Here is a 20,356-nt window from a genome sequence, read left to right as displayed (position 1 = left end):
AGTGAGAAGCTGAACTTTAACAAAAAAGTCTGTGCATGCGCCAGCCCAGGGATTCCAAAGACAGAAGAAATATGGAAGAGGAAACACTCGCTGCAGGTACCCCAGGATGGTGCGGTTTTTTCCTAACAGGAACACCAGCCACTTGACTTAGCCTTTCCCTCTCCTTTAAGCAGACAAATGAGGAGGGATCTGTGGAATTTTTCCATAGGCTAAAACTAGCATTCACTGAAGCTGGTTATTTAGAAACTAGTGAAAGGGACAAAGTTCAATTAAGAGCTACATTCATAGAAGGGTTAAAAAAAAATACAAAGATACATTAATAACCACTACACCTGAAGCAAAAACTATTAAGGAAGATGAACTTATAATTGTCTGTACAGGTATTGATGAGAGAATTAAGAAAAGTAAAGAAAAAAAACCACAGAAGGTGTTGCTAGTATCAGAAAACCAAAGGTACAGTGACTTTAGACAAAATGGCATAAACAAGTTTAAGAAAAGGGTTTTTTTCAATCTGTCATGGTTAGAGAGTGCCCACAGCCAAGGGTTGACCAGTCTTGGAACCCCAGAGGGAGAAGGCGCATAGGGGACTCTGAAACTGGGGAACATTCAGCCTAGGAAATAAGCCAACCTGTGTTCACTTACTCTGTCGCAACTACCCAAGCCCCCTCAGAAGCCATTGTATCCCTTTGGCTTAAGGAGGCACCATATGCTACCTTAAAGTGTTTAGAGGATACAGGGGCAGCTAAAACAGTACTAAAAGCTGACCAGGTACCAGACCAATTATTAAATAACAAAGAAATAATTGGGATGGGATTGGGTGGTAAACAAATCAAAATGAAAGAAACAAAACCAGTATCGGCAGAGTGGTGGTAAGAGTAGGTGGGCAGTTGGAACTAATATCATCTTTATTAGTCTCTGATACAGTGCCCGTAAACCTTCTAGGGGCTGACATTCTATCACAAATAAATGTATGTATTGAGTTCACTGAAAATGGTGTAAAATTAACAAGCCCTCTGACAGATAATATTTTAAACAATGTGGCTGCTGTTTTACTAATGACAACTTCGACACAGCCAATGACAGACACTGAGCAAGACTTAAAAGAGGTACCAGAGTCGTTATGGGCCAAAGGTAAATATGATGTGTACACTATCTGTTCCTCCAGTACAAATAAAAAGTACAAATACAGGAATATGAAAAAGCTGGGGTGCTTGTGAAAATGAGGTCACCAGTAAATTGCCCTCTATTTCCAGTTTGTAAACGAACAACAAAAGGGCAGCCCCCAACTTATCGAATGGTACATGATTTAAGAGCAGTTAACAAAATTATAGAGGCGGACGCACCGATAGTGCCAAATCCCCATACCATGTTAAGTCAAATACTACCCCCTGCTGGTCATTTCACGGTAATAGAGCTCGCAAATGCATACTATTCTTTGAGGCTAGACCCTAGCAGTTATTGGGCCTGATTCACTAAAGGGCGATAAAACGTGCGCTATTTTTATTGTGCGCTAAAATTTTTACCGCGTCTTAATTTTGGCGATTTTTCACACGATTCACTATAAGCATACTCGCGCTTTTTTACGCGCGATATTGCATGCGTTATTTAACTCACGAAAAGACAATTTCAATGCGGTATTTGCCGGTACATGCGCTAAATTATGCGAATAATCGCTGCATATGAATGGTAGCTTAGAAATAGTGTATAAAAATTGTTGCCGCATATAAATGATGTATATAAATATTAGCCACATATAAATGGTATCATATAAATAGTAGATGCTTATAAATAGTAGCCACTAGTGATGAGCAAATGTGTTCTGGTTATCTTTAGTGAAAAGTTAGCAAATCTTTCGAAAGATCCACGAAACGGCAAAAATGTTGTGCGGGCAAAAAAATTGTTGCTGTGACTTTTTTTTTGTGACTTTATTTTTTGACGCTTGTATAAATTTTTGGATGTGCGGTGAATTTTTGCGTGGCAAATTTTTTCATGCGTTTTGCCATTGGCGGAATGTTTTGAGAAACGCATGAAAAAATCCGCCGCGAAAAAAATTCAACGCACGTCCAAAAATTCGCTGCGAATCCCTGCCTGGCGAAACATTTCATCACTTGTAGCCAAATAGAAGTAGTCGCGCAAATGAACGCACGCCATGTTAGCCATACACGCCAATACTTGCAGAAAATTACTGTATTAAAAATGAACATTTCGCTGCAAACTGGCGGCTGCGTCACTCTAGGGGAAACACATACTTGAATAAATAACACTGTAAGTCCATATTTTATTGCAAAAAATCATTTACTGTACTTTTGTATAATTTTTCGCCTGCCTGTAGTAGGTGTTAATTTTCGCATAGCCGAATGCGATATTTAGCGCGCAAAAGTTATAGTGAATCATGCGATCGTATTCTTTTCAGCGCGGAAATTAACGCAAAACGGTAAAACTAGTGCGAGAAATAACCCATGCGAAAATGGCGATTTTTCGCACGCGATAATAATATGGTGAATCGCGCGCAAATTATTTTGCGTTTTTTAACGCGAAAAAGCGTGCGATAATTTTTATCGCCCTTTAGTGAATCAGGCCCGTTATCTGTTTGCCTTCACATTTAAAGGAGTCCAAAGGTGTTTGCAATGGCTTTGTTTCATCAATGATGTGTTTGCAGTGTGGACTGGGCCACGTTGGACCCTTGATAAATTAGCTTCAGAGATTAACACTTCCCTTGTGTGCATTAAATTCACTATGAAAGTGAGTCACGAGCAAATTGCATTTTTGGACACTAATGTTTTTAAGTGTACGTTAAGCCCACGGACAGAAACACCCTATTGCAATCGAACATTAGGTTGAGTGAGATGCAGGAGAAATTTAGGGAGAGAGGTTACCCAAGCAAGTTATTAGCGAAACAGGATAGGAATCACATGATGCAAGGCAGAGTTAAAAAACTGAGTGACCGCATTCCCTTCGTCACAAGATACAATGTTCTGAGCCACCAGGTGGCTGACATTGTGAGGAAGCATTGGGGGGTTTCATGAGATGGCATACCAGAGGTCTCCAGCTTCAGGGAATTTCCTCTCATGTCCTATAAGAAGAACCATACAATTGGCTCCACATTAACGAAGTCAGATATAGGATAAGGTAAAAGTGGTCAAACTGTATTAAGTACAGTGAGACATGGGACATTTCCATGTCTGAGCTGCAGCTGCTGTTCTAACTGCCAAAAAGGAGAGGTGGTGTGCCATCCACATAAGGGTACCCCGATTAAGATAGGGGGATACTATACATGTGCCAGTTTATGTAATTAAATGCCCTTGCGGTTTACTATATGTGGGGCAGACATGTCGCCCGGTACGAGAAAGAATCCGTGAACACAAGTCTGCTATAAGAACAGGGAAAGTGGAACAAGCAGTTGCAGCTCATTTCGTAGAAATGCGCCATGGAGTCCAACAACTAAAATTCCAGATAGTGGATCATGTCCCTAAATTAGGTTGAGGAGGCAATAGGACAAAAATGTTGCTAAGAAAGGAAGTGATGTGGATTAGAAGACTGGAGACCCTAACCCCCCAAGAACTAAATAGGATTGCAAGCTATTTTTCAAATGTAAATTGTTTTTAATGGGTTTTAATTCTTGTGTTTTATATATACTATGTTTGGAATAAAATAGGATAATCTGAAAAGAAGTAATGGTTTTTGTGTATATAAATGTGGCAATGTAACAAGTTTTGTATCTAATTAGATGTTGCAAAGTATATATGAATAATGACCAGTAGATGGCGAGATAATGTTATGTATAAAAGGCTTGACTTTAAGTGGTTGGTAAGCTTGAGAAAAGGCCAGATGTAGGCCTGAAACGTCTTATCCAAAAGCCATGTATACCAAATAAAGGCTTTTTTAATGGAGACAAGAAGGTGCTGTTTGCTATTTTTCTATACAGGGTCCAAAGGTGTTTTACCCAACTTGCCCAAGGGGCAGTAAACTCATCGACATTGTGCAATCAGATCCTACATGACTTGTTAAAGGAACAGTAACACCAAAAAATGAAAGTGTTTTAAAGTAATTGAAATATAGTGTATTGTGGCCCTGCACTGGTAAAACTGGGGTGTTTGCTTCAGGAACACTACTATAGTTTATATAATAAGCTGCTGTGTAGCCACAGGGGCAGCCATTCAAGCTGGAAAAAAGGAGAAAAAGCACAGGTTACATAGCAGATAACAGATAAGACACCATTGTATTCTACAGGGTTTATCTGTTAGCTGCTATATAACCTGTGCCTTTTCTTCTTTTGAATGGCTGCCCCCATGGCTGCACACCAGGCTTTATATAAACTCTAGTAATGTTTCTGAAGCAAACACAAATCTTTTACCAGTGCAGGGCAGCAGTACATTATAGTTTATTTTCTTTGAAATATATACATTTTTTGGTGTTACTGTTCCTTTAAGCAGGTGGGCACCAAAGCATAAGGATACAGAACTGTTACAGTATGTAGATGACTTACTTTTATGGTGTGAGACTAATGAAAAATGTAAGGAAGACACAGTAGGATTACTGTGCTTCCTGGCCCAAACTAGCAACAAACTACAATTCTGTCAAGAACAGGTAATGTTTCTAGGGCATTGTATCACTAAAGGTCACAGACATTTAACAACTGAAAGGATGCATATATTTAAAAACTATCCTATACCAAAAAACAGACAACTACGTGCCTTCCTGGGTTTAGTGACTTACTGCAGATTGAGGATTCCAAATGTGTCAGAGCTTATGGGACCACTTTTTGCCTTGACAACTGAAAAACATTTTGTTCTGGAGGAAGAACATGTTAAGGCAATGGAAAACCTAAAGAAAGCCTTAGTAGAGGCACCAGCTCTAGCACTGCAAAATTATAGCAAACCTTTCCCAGCTTTTCTGTCATGAAAACAATGGTCATGCCACAGGGGTCCTATTCCAGAAATATGGGAGGAAAACAAGGCCAATAGCCTACTACTCATGTCAATTACTGTAGATCCAATAATAAAGGGACGACCAAGTTGTGTCAGAGCATTAGCAGCCTGTGCACTATTTCTGGATAAAGTGGCAGACCTAGTACTGGACCACAAATTAGAACTGTTGGTGCCTCATTGTGTAACTGAAATTCTAAACAGAGTTCAAACAGAGTTCATACTTCAACAAATTTGATAATAAAAAGGTGTAATGTTTTAAATCCAGCCACATTAATACCTCATAAAGAGGGGCCACTTGATGCCATGGCTCATGATTGTTATTAGTTAATGCAGAATGAAATGCAAGGGTTAGATAAAGTGAGAGATGAACCATTGCTTAACCCTGGCTTAGAACTGTATGGTAGCCATTCTAGAGGTACAGGAACACACTAAGCTCCAAACCACAATGGCTGCCATGGTCCAAAGAAGCTGGATAGCACCAGGGTTCCCAGCTTTTGCCGCAGAAGATGTTTTTTCTTGCGTTACCAGTTTACGTGATAATCCAGGCCAGGTAGTCAAAACTCCAAGACGACACTCACCTAAGTCAGAATACCCTTTCCAAAGGCTACAGATAGACTACATTGAGCTGCCCAGATTGGGTACATACAAATATATCTGCAAAGAAAATACTGTCTGAAGTAGTGTGCAGGTACTCATTGCCATCCTACATAGAAAGTGATCGAGGCACACACTTCACAGGACAGTTAATGACAGAAATTATGGCAGCCTTAAACATTACAAATTCATTCTGCGCCCCTTTCCACCCACAAAATTGCGGTGGGTCGAAATAAAGTCGTAAAGTGATTACACTATGCCAACTGTTAATCAATTTGAAAGGTTGATGCAGATACTTGCAGCCAATACTGAGGACTTGCAATGTGGTCAATCTTTACATATTGTTCTGTGGATTTTGGATAAAGATGGGTAAAAGGGGTAAGGTTTTGTTTGAAGGGTCTGTTTATTTGGTAATGCTTATGAAGTGTTATCAGCCCAGCCATGTCCTTAATCCTTAATGGTTAATCTCTTGGATTCTGCACTGAAATGTCTTGAAAATTGCAAGTTGAAATGTAAGTGACTTGAATGGTCATAGTCTGTTAAGGCCAGTTTGTTAAAAAAGAAAGTTTCCCTCAATAAACCCAGGATATAACACTCAACTGTCTCTTGTCTATGTATTGCAATATATTTAAGCTGGCTGTGTGTGTTTTATATGCATCACTTTTCTTTCAGTTTAATCACTCAACATTTTACTGTGTATTTATATAGGGACAACGTTATATACCATAGGCTCAGTTCCTCTAAGACTCACTTCCAAAATTCCTCCTTTTTAGGAAAGTAGTTGTTCTCTTAGAGACTAATGCACACTGAGGAATAACAGTTCTGGCGCCCACTCCTTCCATACTTCAACTGAGGTGCTAAAATTTGTTCTGGATGACAAACTACAATACTACAACATTTACAGGTCCATTTCATACCTGAAACAGCTACCCTCTATTTTTGAACCTGTAAAATATAATTTTATGTAAGAATTGACACAGGATAATCTCATAATCACATCTGTAATCATAGTGGATCAAATAAAGATTTTCTAAAATACAGCTGTATTTTGTACCCACGATTTTATTAATGTATTAATAGCACTAGTGATTTATATCTGCCCCAGATTAACCCGACCCCTGATTTATATATTCAATATGCAGCTTGGTTTATTTTAATGTTTTGTTTCCTTTAACTCATATTAGTTGAGTAAATACATTTCTTATTCAAATTGTGTAAATGTATGTATATACAGTATGTATGACTTTATAAAGCGCTACAAGGACAGGCAGCGCTGTACAATCTTGCAATATACACAATTACACACAGGGAGGACAAGTGTCATAATAAATACAATAAATAAGTAGAAATACAGAGAGATTGAGTACCATGTGGTATTAGACAGTAGGAAGGAGGTCCCTGCCTGTAGAGCTTACAAGCTAAATACATGCTGGTTAAAAATACAAATTAGGTAAATTAATTGCTTGTATTTCAAGATCATTTTTGTTTTTGAAATGTCCTTTATTCTCTTGGACAAAACCACTACAGACCTGATATTTAGCCAGCTTCTTGAAACTGAGTATAAGATAAGCACAGCCTTATTTATCTGCACAGTTAATTTTGAAGTTAACCAGCAGCACAAAGATTGTTGAGCAAAATTCTTTTCTCGAGATAAAAGAGGATGATAAAAAGGATCCATACAATAAAAAGGCTTTGCTTAGTGAGGAATTCTTTCTTGAGGTTCCTGTTATAGGTAGGCATGGAATAATAAGATACAAGTTGGGACCAAAAACATAGCTAGATAAAACAGGGCTAAAGCAGTATTCAGAAGTCAGGTAAATTCAAGATGAAAGGTACAAACACAGGAAAGGAAGAGAGCCAGGAAATAGAGCAGAATATTTGGAGTTAGCAGACACAGCAGGTAAAATCAAGAAGTACAGGAATGCATAGAAAAGCTGCACCATTATTGCTTCTGCAGGTCTCAGGAGTGCAATACACACTTATGCAGGGTCTTTAATTCCAGAAACAACTTTTGGTATGTGAGAATAGTGATGTTTTACTTGCCAGTATGGTGGATATACAATCCTGTAACTAGAATACATCATTTTTTTTCTCTGTAATAATAAAACAGTACCTTGTACTTGATCCCAACTAAGATATAATTAATCCTTATTGGATGCAAAACAATCCTCTTGGGTTTAAATTATGTTTAAATGATTTTTTAGTAGACTTAAGGGCAGATTTATCAAAATTTGAGTTTAGAGCTTAATAAATACTCACCCATGTTATATTCATTACTGTGGGATTTATAGAAGTGTATTTATCAATGGGTGAAAGTTAGAACTCACTATTTGATAAATACACTTCTAAAAATCCCATAGGAAAGAACAAAACGTGGGTGAGTTTTTGTGTATTAATCTCTAAACTAACATTTTGATAAATCTGCCAACATCTGCCAAATTACGGAAAGATCCCTTATCCGGGAAGCCCCAGGTCCCGAGCATTCTGGATAACAGGTCCCATACCGGTAATTACATGTGACAAAGCATGACAATATACAGGATAGTGAAGAAAGTACATTATTTATTATAATACACATTTCAGAGAGTTGTGACAGAAATTACATCACTGATTATAACTGGTGACATCACTAAGCACAGTTTAAAAGGATATACTTTACAGGATATTTTTGGTTCTTGTGTATCATACAGTAATATTTCTATATACAAGTTATTACAAAGATTCTGTATCAGCTCATAGTATCACTAGAATATCAAGCAAGTGTTTTTATTACTTAGTGGACAGGTTCAAAACAATGGCACCTTTACCAAACTGATGTTTGCTTAAAAGAGAGGAGTGAAAAATTAAATACATTAGGAGACAGCCTTTAAAAGATGAAAAATGTAGTTATGTCTCTGGATTACCCCTTTAAGTGCCCCAGGACGTAAATTCTACTTCCTGTGGATAAAAGTACCCAAGTGCCACAGAACGTAGATTCTACATCCTGCAGCACTTCCAGGTTTGGGAGCGGAGGAGCCACTCCCCGCTTGTTCCCCAGCCCCTAGACAACAAGCAGAGGCAGGGAACGAGTGGCCCTTGGGGCACGATTGCCCAGGGACCCCATAGGAAAAGCCAGGCACTTAGTTTCTATGTGCCTGACATTTCCTGCTCTCCCCCTCCCTCTGCACACACACCGATTGCAGGAAGAAGCTGCACCTCCGGTTCCTGGGTCCTTCCCCAGGTAGGTGTTAAAAATTACACAAGCACACACATATTACACTAATACACACTTATACTTACACACATACACATACATTTTGGGGGGGTTGGGGGGTTTCACACATTCACAGCACTTACGGCATGCGCACTTACTTGCACACGAACAAGCACAACATGCATTTTGCCAAGTGTACACATGCAATTTTGTGGATTTTTTTTTTTATCGCATTGTTTTTCTTCTTGCCTTAAAAAACATTTTTATTGCCATTGTGGATAGCGTATACCTTGTATTGTTTTAGTGTTTTTATTACATGTTCTGTGATTTTGGTGAATTTTTAGTAATTTCATTGCATTTTTAGCAATAAAATTGCATTTTCAGCTATGCATAGTTGTTGTTCGCTTGACTTTGTCTGTAAAACTAATTTGCCCAAGCCAAAATACTCAAACTGTGATTCCGACTGCAGATATCACTAGGCAAAAAACCCCATTGATTTTAGTGATTTATTTGGGATTTCACATTGTTCTTTGTTACTTGTCTTTGCACATGGACATTTTGTCTGCTGTATTTCAATTTGGCTTCCTCTGTACACCACATAGTTTGGTAAATCTATGCATATTGGGCATCAAACTGTTCAGTAGGCCCCTGGTGTTCATATTTAAAGTGTTTTTTGTTAAAACATTATGAAATGTGGGCTACGTAATGGGGCTAAATGCAAGCTTTGTGACGATTTTCAGAAATGTTATAAAAACCATTCTATTTAGCATAGCTTTGTAGTTTGGTAGTTTGCAGTAGAAAGATGTATTTAGCCATTTTTGTTTTGTCAGAATGTGTACTTTCGGAAAATATATGGTTTTCTAAGGTCTTCATACTGTTAGGGGGTCTTACGGCACATAATACACATACTGGGTGCAAAAATTGCACGAGCCGGAGCGTCTTATGTGAAAATTCATATGCACTATTTTTATTTGGGTGCCCCTGTACCCCATATAGTTTGTTAAGTCTATGTTTAGTACACCCCTGGCATTCATTTTAAAAAGTTTTATGTTGAAACGTTACAAAATGTGGGGGTACATAATGAGGTAAAATGGAAGTGGAAGGTTTGATGCAATTTTCAGGTATTTAATCAAAACTGCCAATTTTGTGAAAGCATTGTGACTCTGTAGTTTGGAGTAGAAAGACATGGGTGCCCATTGTGAATTCATGCGAATGTGTACTTTCCAAAAATATATGGTTTTGGGGGGGTCAATGTATTTTTTTGTTTTTACACCACAGAAAATGCAGTAAATGTGTTGAATTTTAGTAGCTAAAGAGATGTCCGTGGCAATTTGTATGTACTAACTTCATTTTGGGGTCTCTAAATTCCAGATACTTTAGTAATCCTATGCACAATGGAGATCAAACTGTTCGGTGGACCCCTGTCTCATACCTCCCAACATTTGAAAAATGAAAAGAGGGACAAAAAGATTTTTTTCCACGCCCACTTTGTTTGGCCACGCCCCAATTGCCACTCCCCATTTTAAAAAAAATACTCCTTTTATATAGTTGAAATGGCGGGATCAGACGCAAATGTGCTATACCCTCATACTGTACTACCTAAGGAAAACAATATAGCAACTCCTACATATAAAATACAAATATAGAGAGAAGGCAGTGAGTTATAAGTGAGTTCTAACTATCTACCAGTTTTGCCCCCCCATACACAGTACCCCCCATACACAGTAGCCCCCCCCCACAGTGTCCCCCATACACAGTAGCCCCCCCATACACAGTAGCCCCCCCCACACAGTGTCCCCCATACACATTAGCCCCCCCATACACAGTAGCCCCCCCCACAGTGTCCCCCATACACATTAGCCCCCCCATACACAGTAGCCCCCTCACACAGTGTCCCCCATACACATTAGCCCCCCCATACACAGGTGCCCCCATACAGAGTAGCCCCCCCATACACAGTAGCCCCCCCATACACAGTAGCCCCCCATACACAGGTTCCCCACCCATACAGAGTAGCCCCCCCATACACAGTAGCCCCCCCATACACAGTAGCCCCCCCACACAGTGTCCCCCGTACACATTAGCCCCCATACACAGGTGCCCCCATACACAGGTGCCCCCCCATACAGAGTAGCCCCCCATACAGAGTAGCCCCCCCCACAGTGTCCCCCCATACATATTAGCCCCCCCATACACAGGTGCCCCCATACAGTGCCTCCATACATGCTGCCGATGCTGCAGCTTCTTCTTCAGCGTCCCCTCTCTATATGCGGCTCCTTGTTCGGCGGAGCCAGGCCCTTTTATAAGGTTGCGCCCGTGCATGCGTGTGACGTCAATACGCACGGGCGCAACCTTATAAAAGGACCTGGCTCCGCCGAACAAGGAGCCGCATATAGAGAGGAGCCACTGGGGGAACGCCTGACTGCAGCCAGCGCGTCCCGCTGTCGGGATAGTTCCATGAAGGTCCCGCATTACGGAAATGCGGGACATTCATGGAACTATCCGGGACAGCGGGAAAGCCGCGGACAGTTGGGCGGTATGCTGGCTTTCATATTTAGGATGTTTTTTCTTGGTACCTAATGTTATGTGGGAGATGATGCTTGAAAGTGGAAGATTTGAGGCAATTTTTTAGAATTTTCATAATTTTTTATAGAAGCTGCTAAATTCAGTAAAGCATTGCTGTTTGTTACTTAGGAGTTGGAAGACATGGTTACCAATTTCGGATTCGGCAGAATGTGTACTTTTCAAAAATATATGGTTTCCTGGGATAAACCTAATGTTCCAGGATTTTTGGCTTTGGAATCTAAAGTATGCCGTATTCTGCTGTAATGCTTTGAAAATTTGGTAATTTACTGCTGGGAGATTCTGATCTATAGAAGTCAGAAATTTCCTTAAAACTATACATATCAGGAAGTATAAAGTTTATTTAGTATTGATATAAGGAGCAAGTAGAGCAGGAACCACTGCCTGTGAATGTAGAAGTTATATAGTGATGAAAACAGAACAATCTCACCCAGCTTGAGCGCGTTGTTTATAGTATTCACTTATTACTGCAGTCATCTTCTCGCACCGATAACCGTCCCTTTCTCCCACCAGATAGAAGTCCCTCTCCTCCTTTGCCTTCTTCACTGCTTCCCACTTACGGCACTTCACCTCCTCTCTCCTTTACAGAAAATGGTGCTTGCCTGTTAGTATCACGTGCGTTCCGCAGTGGAATGCAATAGCGATTTCTCCTTCACACATAATTCGTGATTACAATGTGAAAAAAAATTAGATTGTTGCTACACGTTTCGCTCAGTAATGAGCTTCCTCAGGCTTGTTCCAATTAATTTTCTTTTACAGTATCCCCTTCTACACAACCTATAAATCCTCCCCTATTTGTTTAACCCATCCTTAGGGCGGTACAACCTACCCCTCCACAATTAACCTTTTAAATACATTTTAAAAAGGGAGCCAATTCTATAGCCTCATTTAGCCCATGGGGATATGTAGTTTTCCACTCAAATATAATTTTTTGTTCCAGTTTAAGTAATGCATTATTAATATCTCCCCCTAATTTCATCACTTTATTTGAAATACCCTTAATTACAGTGGTTTTGGTAACCTCAAAATTTCCCCCATGTATCTCTGCATAATGTTCATAAACCATAGGAATTGGTTTATTATTTTGGAGCATAATTAATGATTTCTTTATAGCCCCTCTATGTTCACCTACTCTCACCGTAAAAGATCTTACTGTTTTCCCAGTGTAGGACAGATTGCATGGACATTGCATCCCATCGCATTCCCATATACCACATTACATAATTTATTTTAAAATGTATTTTATTCCCTTTCTGTACATATTTACAATTTATGCATTTGTAACATTTAAACATCCCCGTTAGGGGAGACAATATTTGTGAAATACCTCTCTCTCTTTGATTTTGTCTGTTCTCTTTTAACCTTGATGGAGCTAACATTTCTTTTAGATTGCTAGCCCACCTGAAAACAACCGTTGGTTTGTTCCCTATAAAGCACTCCAATTCTTTATCTTGCTTTAGTATCTCCCAACTTTTCTTAATTAGCTTTTTAATTTCGTAGCTATTTTTGGAAAGCTCAGGTTCTCCTGAAAAAAAACAACCCAACAATATATAGTTTGCCTACCTAAACTTAACCCCCCCCCCCCAGTAAATGCCCATAAAATGAGAGAGCACGGAATGTTTACAAAACATCTGGCACTGAGGGGAATCGAAATGTGAAATTCTCCTGGCACTTAAAAGGTTAAAGTCCAACTTTGCATAATGCTTAAGCCTCGATGCACATGCCATGCTCTCTTTCTTTAACCCATAATCATATTTTTCTGTGATGGTGCAGACAGGGCTGGTATTTCAGGGGCACAATTCATGGCATAATGTACTACTGAGATCATGGTTTAGAAGTGTTGGTAGAGCGAGCCCATGCATGTTTCACTGGTTGACTGGCATGGTGTTTGCCATAGACTGACTTTGGTATTACTTATATTTTACTGAAATAGTAATTTGTCTGGTTTACTTAAGTTTTACTACCCCCCCCACCCCAACAGCTAGCATAATATATATAAAGAACTTCCTTGTATCTCTACACCTGACAAAATGTTATGCTATGTCATGAAATTGGTTCACACTTTATGTAAACATGATCCTGCATGAACAATTCTAATGAAGTATATTAACAGTGACAGTGCTAAAGGATATATCACAGCCATACAGTGTTGGTGTATCCACTGTACTAACCCCCTTATGTAATAAAAAGTTTTCCCATGAGCAGTAACCCATAGCAACCATTAAGATGTTTGCTTTTAAACAGGTGACCATTAAATTCTACCTGCTGATTGGTTGCTATGGGTTACTGCTCCAGGGCAAATTTAGTGCATTTTATTACATAACCCCTAATGTACTTTAAGCAAGTTAAAAAAGGTGCAGTGTCAGAGGATGCAGGCCAGGTATATGGTTGGTACGGACAGGGCCCCGTTGCTGATACAACGGCCATCAATGATTAAACACTGCATTGCAGATTGCCTTCTGTGGAGATCAATAGGAAGCACTGTGAGTTGTCACTCTGCATCTGCAATTATGGACTACCACAGGAACTCTGGACAGTACAAATTTTATATATATATATATATATAAGGGAAAATGTAAATCAATCCTTACCGAAATGTTCCTTTCCTGGTTGCTATGGGCAGCTTTCACACCTATGGGTTTCCCCACCCTCCAACCACTGATAGGACAGAAAACTCCAATTAACCCCTTACCCCTGCATATAACCTTTCCCCTCCCGTCAGGTCATGTCTTTGCGTCCGAGCCTGAACCTTGGGGGGGAGTCGGTGTGAAGGCTGCCCATAGCAACCAGGAAAGGAAAATTTCAGTAAGTATTGATTTAAATTTTCCCTTTTCCCTGGTCGCTATGGCAGCCTACACACCTATGGGTCAATACCCAAGCAGTTAGAAAGGGTGGGTTAAAACATAGTAAACACTTTATATGCAGGAACAAAAATAGAAATTTATTTAGGCATTGCCGTTGCCTCAAACAGCCTCCAGCACTCTATTTCCAAACTCTTTCTGAGGTTTGGTCTGCACATCCACACGATAGTGCTTTAAGAATGTTCTGGCCGAACTCCATGATGCCGTCTTACAGATCTGGTCTGCTGACACTTGTGCCTGAAATGCCCAAGAAGTACTTAGAGCTCTTGTAGAGTGTGCCCTCACCCCTTTAGGAAACTGTTCTCCTTGGTTCTGGTATGCCAATCTTATACAATTGACTATCCACCTACTGATGGTGGGAACTGAGGCTGCTTGACCTCTCCTGTTACCGTTAGGTATAACAAAAAGTCTATCTGACTTTCTCCAAGTCTTTGTTGTCTTTAAGTAGACAGTCACCATTCTGACCATGTCTAATGTGTGCCTCTTCTCTTCTTGTTCCGATGTATAATCCGGAAAGAAGGCAAAACTGTCTCCTGATTGAGATGAAAAGTTTTAACTACCTTAGGTAGGTATTCCTACCTAAGGTATTACCGCTCTCATGATTACTTTATCCTGTTGGATAATTGTGAATGGTGGCACCGCTGATAATGCTTGTAGGTCGCTTACTCATCTAGCAGACACTACTGCCGTTAGAAAGACAATCTTTAATGTCAAAAGCATGTCAGATGTCTCCTCCAAAGGTTCAAAAGGTTTTGAAGTCAAAGCTTCCAACACTAGTTGCAAGTCCCATACTGCTGACAAAGTTCTGGTTGGAGGTCTCAAATGCATGACTCCAGTCAAAAACGTAATTATTTTCAGGGTCCTTTGCCCATTGCGTTTCTGTTAAAGCTGAAATAGCTGAAACTTGTAATTTTAATGTTCTTAAACTTAAAGACTTCTCAAATCCAGCTTGGAGAAAATCCAGAATATGTATAACTGACAAATTTGCCAATGTTACCTCTTTCTGTTGCAGCCATGGTAGAAATACTTTCCAAACTCTATTATACGTTTTATTTGTAGACGTCTTTCTGGCTGCTAACATGGTGTCTATTACTGAGGAAGACATCCCTTCTGTGACTAGTCTTTGCCTCTCAATCTCCAAGCCTTCAGGGCTAATGTTTGCGGGGCTGGATGTAGGATTGGCCCTTGACTCAATAAGTCTTTTCTGGATCGCAGTTTCAGAGGTTTGTCCACTAGCATGGATCTGAGAAGTTGATACCATTGCCTCCTTGGCCAATCCGGAAGGATTGCAATTACCTCCGCTCTGTCTGCCCTTATCTTTCTCAAGACTCTTGAAATTAACGGGATTGGTGGGAATATGTATACAAGTCCTGTGCTCCAACTCTGTATCAAGGCATCCTTGGCTCTTGAAAAAAACTCTCTTACCTTGCAATTGGTTGGGGATGCCATCAGGTCTTTCTCTGGCCAACCCCACTTGTCTACTATTTGAAGAAATATCTGTTGATTCAACTCCCACTCGTGACTGCTTACTGTCACTCTGCTTAGAAAATCTGCTGCTACATTTTGCATTCCCGGAACATGTATTGCTGATATGTTCTCCAGGTATGTCTCTGCCCATTGCATAATTGGCCGAAGCTCCTTCATTAGACTGCGCGTACCCCCTTGTTTCTTCAGGTAAGCTTCTGCTGCCACATTGTCTGATCTCACCAGCAACGATGTCCCTTTTAGATGATTGGTTAGCATCTGGACTGCCTTCCATACAGCTCTCAATTCCAGGATGTTTGCTGGAAGGAATTGTTCCTCTCTGGACCATCTTCACTGAATGCCCTTCTCTTCCACATGAGCTCCCCATCCTCTGGGACTGAAGTCTGTCGTCAAAACCTTCCATTGAATATCCTTCAATGTTTGGCCTCTGGCTAAATTGGAATCTTTTAACCACCACGACATCTCTACTTTCACTTGTTGATCTATGTGAATAGTCTGACTCCAATCCTGTTTCCGTCTCTTCCATTGTCTCAAAAAGGCTGCCTGTAGTGGCCTGGTATGCCATCTTGCCCACACTACCATGGGTGCTGTTGAATTCAGCAATCCTAAAACACTGCTGATCTCTCTTACAGCATTATGGCGGGGCAGGTAGCAGTGGCAATTACTACTTCCCTTTTTAAAAGGGTTGTTACAGGGCAGATCACTGGCATCTTGTTTTCCTTACCTTTTATTTGCTTTTTTCTCATCAGCAGTTTTGCTGATTTTCTTTCTGGCCGGTGATCCTTGCAAATGCAAAGCCCTAAAATGCTGCCAAACTAAGGTTGTAGGTAAGCCTTTTGGTAAGTGCAATGGTAGAAAAGAGAGCAAGGATTGGGGAATCAGGTAAGTTATGTTTATGCCATTCCCCTTAAAAAAAAAAAAAAAAAAAAAAAAAAAAAGCTTCTAATAGCTCAGCCCATTAGCTCAGCCCATTAGCTCAGCTAGCTATGGCTTCATTGCCTCCACCTGGAGTCTGTGGGATTGGAAAGGTCAAACCTTCTGCTATACTACTGACTGTGTGACTGTTCTTATTAGTCTGTGGCCAGACTCACATTTGCTATTGGTAACACCTACTATTTCTGGTAGTTGAATCTTACACGCAAATTAAAAAAAAACATCCTGCTAAGGACTGGCTACTAAGATGAATTTTACTAGCATATGACTATTTTCGTAGTCTGCTCTATGCCATGCCTTTGCTATGTTGCTGTGGTGTTGTAAATGTACATTCTGTACTATGTTGTTGCTTTGTTCAGTATATTAATACTGTTATTGCTAGTTAACATACTGAGCTATGTATTCACTGTGTTGTTTGGCATATTAATACTGTAGTATTGCAAGTATCCATTATTTTTAGGATATTAATACTATGCTATGGCAAATTTATATATTATGCTGTGTTCACTGCAAATAAAAGTTCCGAATTATTTGCTATATCCATGATAGCTAATATAATTGGGCTGTACTTCTGCAATGTCATATATTAGTATTCTATTGTTGCAGGTTAAAGTTATAAGCCTTTGTTATATTTAATGAATTAACATTAATACTGTTATTGCTAGTTAACATACTGAGCTATGTATCCGCTGTGTTTGGCATATTAATACGGTAGTATTGCAGGTATCCATTATTTTTAGGATATTAATACTATGCTATGGCAAATTAATATATTATGCTTTTCAGTGTATTAATACTACATCACTGCAAATAAAGGTTCAGAATTCTTTGCTATATTCATGATAGTTAATATTACTAGGCTGTACTTCTGCAATGTCATATATTAATATTCTATTTTTGCAGGTCAAAATTATAAGCCTTTGTTATATTTAATGAATTAACATGGTGGCTGTGAAAGAGTTACGAAGCAGTGGTTCTCCTATGCTCGGTATGTAGTATTGCAAGTAGCATTACTATGCCACATTCAGCTATATCCAATACAGAAAATTAATTACAACATGTTTCCATATTAAAGTTGATCCGCCTGGCTCTGCTCGTTATGCTTCTACTATCCGTGTATTAATACTGTATGTTTTAAAGGGAGCCAGCGAAATTACCAAATTCTGCTTTTTGCAGTATATTATTATTATTATTATTATTATTATAACTTGGTGATACTATATTTAGTATTCTCATTATTTTTGTGTTGTTGCAAGCTAGCATCACCATGCTATATCTATTTTCAGGATATTAATGCTGTATTATTGCTCAGGAAACCTGATTGCTGTATTCATTTTATTAGTATTATGGTAAGTTAGCATGACTGCACCTCTGCTATTTAATACTGTTACTGTAGGTAAACGTTACTCTAGCTCTGTTTTATAAATTTCTGTTCCTAGGTAGATAAATTACTATACTTCCGTATATTACTGCACAAATACTGGTTAAAGGCAGTTTTATGCCTCTGCTAGGTCCTATGTATTAATTCAGGCAAGATACTATGTATCTGATGGGTTCAGGGTAACTTGTTGTCTCTGCCCTGTTCAGGGTAAGCTACGGCATCAATGCACGGTAAGTACTACAATAAGGCTAGGCTATTTCCATTATAGTATGGGTAATACTATAAGTAGCATTGTAAGGCTATATCTGTTGGGTATACTGGGCATCATTAGCCATTTCTAGATAATCTAGTAATCTTTCTCACTACAGTGTAGTATTGCTGTGTTTCTATTTCTAAATATTGATACCATGTTTCTTGGTAAGTTTTTATTATTATCCATAGCCTCTACTTAAGTGAAATATAGGGGGTGTTTGTGAGGCACTGGAGTTGGGCATTGCCACTAGGGTTGCATATGAGGACCAATCAGATCTTTGCTTTACAGCTTACCATTTTAACCTTTTTGCTGGTTGTGAGCAACCGCTGATGTTTTTCTCCAGTGCTGATTAGACTCCCCATATGTAGGTCCACAGGTTAGACTATTTATATTGTCACTGCAGATGTATGTATATTTATATAGCACCTCAAATGTACACTACTTTACAGGGCATAAACTTAAACAGGGGTATGTTTTATGGATTAGCCAGTGAGAACAAAACTGTAATCAGTTGGAATGAGGTTCTTGGCCAAAGGCGCTTATAACCCATTGGTCCTGATGTTACAATACTGCTCCAATTTTCTAGATATTAACATTGTGTGTATAAATTCATCTTGGGTACTGTTCTCTGTACATTACAACAGGCTGGAGGAATCCATTTTACAATTCTGAAGTTGCTCGGGAAATTAGTTTCCTGGTGATATATAAGATGAACCATCTCTGTAAAGTGCCAGGTGTAGTAGCGCAGTATAGGGAATGCATAACAAAACTGGAATCCAGTTGTGCCCAGTTGGGGGGCCTAGAAGGACAGGATGGGGCCTCCTGGAGGATTGTTTTGTGACAGTTTTATGGATGCCAAGAACTGCTGTGCGAGATATGGTCGTGTGGCTCTAGTCTGACCATGTCAACAGAATATGCTCTTGATTAAAATACTATTTTTTGCACACCAAGTTTTTTGAATATTCTTTTTCAGTTAGGAAAAATGATCCTATGATACTGAGAGTTGGTGTATAATAACAGTTAACTTGTAAGTTTTCACATTAGAAGATGTTTCATTTTTGTTAAATATGTAGATATTTTATCTCTAATAAACCAGATATTGAATATATTCTATATTCAGTTCATTGTCAGATCATTAAAAAAAAAAAATTTAAAACCTTACCTAACTTTGGACATTACTAGGTTTGTGCTCTCACCAACTGCATATTTTAGCATTACTAAATGCTTATACTTTCATTGGATTAATACTGCAGTGTGTTCTTTCAGAGCCGGCTATAATAGGCACTTTTGATGCGTGATAATACTTTTTCTTTACTACTCTTCCTGGGTATTAAGTTCCACTTCGTTACTAATCCGGTTTAGTTGCAAGTTGTTGCAGTACTTTATTACTAACATCAATATATTCTCATTGCAGTGATAGAGACTATTCATAACCACTACATTCAATTTAGGTATACAGCAGGGATCCCTAACCTTTTATACCCATGGACTGCATTAAAATGAAAAAAAGTTTTGGAGAGCAACACAAGCATGAAAAAAGGTTCCTGGAGGTGCCAATGAGAGCTATAATTGGCTATTTGATAGCCTCTATGTGGACTGAAAGCCTACAGAAGTCTGTTTGGCAATTACACTGGGTTTTTATGCAATCAGAGCTTGGCTCCTAACTAGAAATTTAAGTAAAGAAAAAAGTTAAAAAAAAAAAAAAATGCTTTGAGGCCCCTGCCCCACTGGTTGGGGATCACTGGTATACAGTTTATATTTTACTACAGTACAAAGGTATACAAAGCCAGTACTGGTAGTTTGGGTGAGTTTATCACTAGTTGAAATGTTTATGATTTTTATAGTATAAGGTAAGCATTTTGTCTTAGGTTATTTTTTTGTCATACCATCTCGAGTTTAATGTTCATAGAAGGTTACAATTGTTTGGATCAGCTCCAGAGGAAATATGGAGATAAAGGGGCTGACTGTTTAGTAGATGTGGGTTTCGGCTTTGGTGCTGCAACCTTAGTCGCAATGCTGTTACTAAAGGGCTCACTTGCAGTTCAATATTTAAAAAAAAAAAAAATCTTTCAGGTTACCATCCTGTGGCACAGAAACACTGAAGTCATTTGTGCATATGTGCTGTATATTAATGCAGACTTTTGT

This window comes from Xenopus tropicalis, chromosome 2 (genome assembly GCF_000004195.4).
Source record: "Xenopus tropicalis strain Nigerian chromosome 2, UCB_Xtro_10.0, whole genome shotgun sequence".
In the NCBI taxonomy this organism is placed as follows: Eukaryota; Metazoa; Chordata; class Amphibia; order Anura; family Pipidae; genus Xenopus; species Xenopus tropicalis.
Note: the sequence above shows the minus strand (reverse complement) of the source record.